Here is a 6022-nt window from a genome sequence, read left to right as displayed (position 1 = left end):
GGAATCTCTTAATCACATCACATCATATCATATCCATAATATCTATGTTTCAAAAGAACCCATCTATCTCCGGTCAAAAAAAAAAAAAAGAACCCATCTATCATCTATCTTCTATCAGCCAGCCTTATATACAACAGATAATCTTTTACAAAATAATATTAGATAATTTTCTTTTCGAAATTTGATTTTTTGGCCAACTAAATTTTTATATTTCGGTAAAATGAAATTAATCAATACTTTCAAATTCAAATTCAAATTATTTTAAATTTTGTGGTTTAGTTGATGAATATATTTTCCTTTTTGAGCGCCTAAAAAGATAAATATCTCGTAATAATTTTAAATATTAAATTGATAAGTCATATGAGAAAATTTCAATAAAATTATCTTTTGGGAGAATCCCATTTAAATCCAATTAAAATACTAAAATTTAAAATTAGGGTTTCATTTTAAACACATTCCTAATCAGGCTAAGCGGCTTAATTAAAGATTTACTAATGTTGTCAAAAGTCCAAAATGCCCCTCTTACTTAAAATATGAGCTGTTATTTTTATATTTTTCTCTTTTGCAAATTCTTTTCCTGAAAAATGAAAATAATAAATTATAACACTGTGTCCTCAATCCACGTTAATAAAATACTCATGATGAAGAATATATTCCCCATCGTTATCCTCCATAATCACCCAGAATGGCTCAACATATCCATGAATTCGGTCCTCCCACATAAAATCTGGAGTTATCGTGAGCTCAACCCTCAAAACCGTGCGCGTAATCGGCTGAACATGTGCTGCTAGATTCAATTTTGGAAACTGATGGATAAATCTATGACGAGTCCTTCCCATCTTTGGTGCTCGAATGAGCTCACCAATTTCCTCTGACGACAGGTCATAATACCTTTCCCAAGATAAATCTTTCTTCTCCAACTTCATCAATATATCATTGGGGATTCCATTAAATTGACGAAGAGGTGTTTGAACACTCCACATTCTCTTGTTTACCATCTTGCACAAGTTTAAAGCCTTCTCAGCTAGCTGTGCCCAACCTCGTTTCAAGACAATCTCAAAGTGCTCTCAGGAGCCGTCCGGCACTCTGAAGGAAAGAATAAAACACATATGAATTGACAAACATAAATGCTTGATGGCCAATACACAGAGGACAAGATAATTAAGTTAATCCACTGAGACAGAGTTAGAGATATGTTGCATCAACCCTCAATTTCAAATTTTTAACCAATTGTTAAGGGAACGAAGTTTAACCTGAGTTATAAAAACCATATCAGATGTCAGAGAGAGCCCTTCAAGCTTTAACTGTGAAATGTATGCTTGCAGCAAAACATTAATCTTAGCACTAGGCTCTTCCAGGCTTTCCTTGATGGGAATGGGAACACGATCCAACAGTTTTGCCAGTTCCATCTTCTCATCCTGCCTAACAGTTACATATTTAAATTCTTCACTCAGCGAGAACAATCGGCAAAGCTCTATATCACCCATTGTAGGTTTCAAATGCTCATTATATGTGGATATTGTTCCATGAATTATATAATAATAACTTGCAATGCGCCCCAAGTCTGTGACCTGGAAATATCCACTTTTCCTGTCACACTTGACCAAATTATTTCTATCCAAGATGGTTGCAGCTGAATGAATCTGCAGAAATTCAATAAGATAGATCACTATCAGCCACAATAAGGATGACAAACGACTTAATGAGCATTATTAGCATGCACCATTGCGTTTTTTTTTTTGGGGGGGGGTGTGTGGACTGGTTATTGAAATCACACAATTTGAATAACAGGAATTGTGTGATTTCCAATACAGACAGCACTTATGATATCTGGAAAGTATCCAAGCCATGACTGACCTGGGCCATGCACAGCCCACTTGAGGAAATATTTCTCCTGACTTCTAATTATTTAATCTACCATCCATAGTAGGCCCAGTACACCATTTTTAGCATCGGGAGATCTTCATGTATCTCATTTTGAAACCCCAAACTTCTAATATCTCATATCAATTTATAGAAAACTCAAGATTTAGCAGAACATGATAGCAGGTCATATGATATCATCGAGCATACAGGCTAAGCATGCACCATGACTTTGAAATATAATATGATTAGATCGTACTTAGTCCTGGAAAAAATGAATTCAAGAAATCTGAGTGCCCGCAATTTTAAACAATTTATCATATTTTATTCTATCAGTCACTGGCATTGCTATTGCACTAAAACAACCCAAAAAAGTGCAGACAAATTTGTCTTTTCCAAATAATAATGAGCAGTGATAAGCAAAGAGTACGGTAGAACTTACCAGATCAGCCCTCCTTTCCTCCAGTGTTATATCTCTTGTAAGAATATCAGAAGCCAAACCATAGAGTGAAGGATTTCGGATCATACGTACATATAAATAAGTGTATCCAATCCAATTACATGCTTCTCTAGCATTTTGAACAGTGCCAAGAACAATTTCTGCATTCAGCTAATCAGCCAGCTTAGACACAAACTGGCTTTCAATAGGGAGTTGCTGGTTCATGAGGGATAGATAATATTGCAATTCACTGCGGCCAGTAATGATTATTCCCTCTCCATATGAGTCATACTGGGGCTCCCAGAACGACCCAGCATCTGCATCACATCAATAGCACTGAGTTCAGTCCAGGCACCCTTTTCTGGATTGTAGATCTGTGTCCCTTTAATAATCACCGAATGGGCAGGGAGATTCACACCCCACGCAAGAGTTGCAGTGGAAACTTGAACTTGTACGTGTCCATCAGCAAAGAGATCCTCAACAAGCTGGCGGTCAGTCCCAGTCATACCAGCATGATGAATTGCAAATCCATATGGAAGAAGATCTTTAAGATCATTGCTCTTCACAAGATCAGTATGAGTATGAAGAATCTCCCGGCGAGCACTATCTTCTTTGACAAACTTACCAAGCGCATCATTTGCAAGTGCAGTATCCCGGATAGCACGAGCTGTCTTGGCAGTTTCTTTCCGTGAATGGACAAATATGAGAACCTGATGCTTTCCGGCTACAGCCATTACTTTCGCATAACAAATATCATTCATCAACTGGAATCTCTGAAGAGGCTTCTTTACTGTAATTCCAATGTATTTTTGAGAAAGCGGGACAGGTCTATAACTATTATCAAAATAGAACAACCCTTTCTTGAGGTCAACACGTAAAAAAAAAAAGCCACATCAACATAGTTAGGAAGAGTAGCAGACAATCCCACCAGTCGAATATGTTCCTTTGTTGTTTCAATCTGCCTTACAGTTCTGGCAACAATACTTTCAAGAACAGGTCCTCGATTATCATGAAGAAGATGAATTTCATCAATGATAAGGAGTTTTACAGGTTGCGTGTAGGTGCGATCACAGACTTTCGAGTAATTATATCCCACTTCTCAGGAGTTGTGACAATAATTTGGGTTTCTTCTATCAGTTGGTGGGTCAATGTCTGGTCTCCACTGTGCTCTCTAACTTTGACATCCTAATCCTGCAAACGATTAGACAAATTTCCAACCACTTCAGCAACAAGGGCTTTCATAGGTGCGACATAGACAATTTTATAATCACTATGGTTAAACGAACCATCAGAATTTCTGTGCAGTGCAATCTGCTGAAGTATAGAGAGAACAGCAACATTAGTCTTCCCAGCCCCTGTTGGAGCACAGAGAATATTGTCTGGATTAAGAGGGCAGTCTCATAAACCTTACTCTGCACCCTGTTCAACTGGGTCATTCCTTCAAATGCTGGTTGTGCCCAATCAGGCATGGCAGATATCTTAATAAACTTCTCATTAGAATCAATTGGATTAGCCTTCAATGCTGGTACGTGAATTTCTTCATACACCTTGCTGAGATGCCTATAAGACCCGTCTGGAAGGTCACACTTCTTTTTGGCCATAAAAAAAACCACCTTGATCAAAAGCAAGGCTGTCCAGATCAAGCAGTTGGCGCTGACCTTTTAACCAGCCACTCTCAGCATCCCTATCAGCAAGCCCCCTCCTCCCTATGTCCCCATCTCCAGTGCCCTCATCCTTTAATCAGCGTGCTTCTTCCCTTGTAATTTTTTCCAAGTTCTTTTGCCTCTCCTTTGCAGTCGCCCTTGTAGCATGCAACTGCTCCACTATTGAGGCCTACTCAGGACCTAATCCCATCATTTCATCCTCAATTTTCTTCCTCTCATCCTGGTCTTCCGCCCTCGCCAAAGGTGTACACCACACAATCTTCGGCCGGTTGTGCAGTAGGAAGTTGACAAGGCAGAATTTATCAACCTGAAGATGGACTAAAGGCTTAGTTTCCACTTCCCTGTCATCACCTTCAGCCAGTATCTTAAGCACTTTCTGGCATTGCTGCGGATTAATCTGCTGCCCAAAAGCTTGAGATATTTTTCTTTGAAGCCAATAAGCATCGATGTCCTGAACGCTGAGGCTCATCCCCTCATTTGTTTCCTGCATATCATCATCATCTATACCACCACCCATTTGCATAGCCCTGGCCCCATTTGGTTCCACAACATCATCATCATCATTCTCTTCCTCCTCTTGCACCATATCAAGGTCACTCTCCTCTTCCTCTTCCTCCTCCTCCTCCTCCTCAAACTCAACCGCAACACCCACATTATCATCTAGGGCATCGTCACCATCAGCCGTAGCAGACCCGGGAGCATCACCTCCCTCTTGATAATCGGTGATGAGCCTACCAATGGATACAAGCTGATCAAATATATGGTTGGGGATAGGGTTTAAAAGCTTCTCGATCTCCTTCTTCGTATCGGGGTTTTTGCTGGTCTCGTTCTTCAGTACAGACAAAATTTCGTCAGCAGCACCACTTACCATACTCAGCGGCAGCCCACCCAACTGTCGTTGAATGACACTAAGCATAGCTTCATACACAGCTCGGGTTTCCTTCGTTTTTGGTTGATAAACGCCTTCCTCTGTGGAAGTGAGGACACTTATTTCTTGAAGCCGGCGTCTCTTGCCCTGCAAAATTGGGAGGAGGTGCTGCAATAGGGTCACGTTCTTTCTTCTTCTTCATCTCGCTTTCCCCAGCTTCTCGTGTAGTTCCAGCGGCTTGCCCCTGTAAGCTCCGTCACAGAAGCTTTTAGGGTCAATCTTGCCCCACACTGATTCGGGCTCCCCAGTGGGCTCATAAGCGTCCCGTGGTCGAGTGTCTGTGGTGAGGACTAGACTCGAGGTCGCGCGATGATCGCACTGTTTGGATCGAGCGTGGTCCTCGGCGCCACCACCCCGATGCGCCATGAAGAGAAACTCTGTAAACTGGGAATCGTTCCCGCCAGAACCCTGACCAAAGGAATCCCGAAAGATCCCAAGATTAGGGGAGCCTGAATGAGCTTTATTAAAATCAGAAAATAGTCGATAAAATTTCGAATTCTAAATATAAAGATTAAAAAAAACGAAATATTCTAAAATGTAAATAATAAGAAGTCATCTTTAATATTGGGATTCTTATTTCACAATTAGATATCTAAAATAGTATATATCGTAACATAAAATAAAATAAGCTATTACTAGTAATAATTTAAAAAAATTATTTGGACAATATGGCGTGTCGAAATCCAATCACTTAACTAACTCATATATTTAGTATAAAACAAAAATAAAAGAGTTAAAAATACGTAGCAACGATTAGAGATGTTCAAAATGTCACATTCTAATCATCTCATCTCAGTCCCAATCGATTTAGGACAAGACAAGAAAAAATTCAGGACAAGATGATTCTAGGACAGAACAAAATGGGTAACAAGACGGATAGGACACAAGACCGGGGTCATCTCATCCTGCCCATGGATATTTGGTTTTTTTGAAAAGAAAAATTGGCTTGTTAAGTTATTAATAAACTGTTTTTTTCTTTTGCGGCCTATCATGAAACTCAAGCCCGCTTTATTTCAAAATGACTCCAAAGCCCACAAGCCCAAATATTGCAAGTTACGCTCTGCCCCCGTCCAATTCCTTGTTTGTGTTTGCCTTTCGATTACCTGTCATTACCTGTTCATAGCAACC

The 6022-nt window shown here is 39.8% G+C and overlaps 1 pseudogene; it reads right to left on the bottom strand.

Annotated features, from left to right (window-relative positions):
* Positions 1 to 614: 614 nt before the first annotated feature.
* LOC114744580 (DExH-box ATP-dependent RNA helicase DExH12-like) lies at positions 615 to 5260 on the bottom strand (annotated as a pseudogene).
* Positions 5261 to 6022: the final 762 nt, after the last annotated feature.

This window comes from Neltuma alba, unplaced genomic scaffold (genome assembly GCF_004799145.2).
Source record: "Neltuma alba isolate B1F8T4 unplaced genomic scaffold, ASM479914v2 tig00004395_pilon, whole genome shotgun sequence".
Taxonomy (NCBI): Eukaryota; Viridiplantae; Streptophyta; class Magnoliopsida; order Fabales; family Fabaceae; genus Neltuma; species Neltuma alba.
Note: the sequence above shows the minus strand (reverse complement) of the source record. Positions and strands in the feature narration are given on the sequence as shown.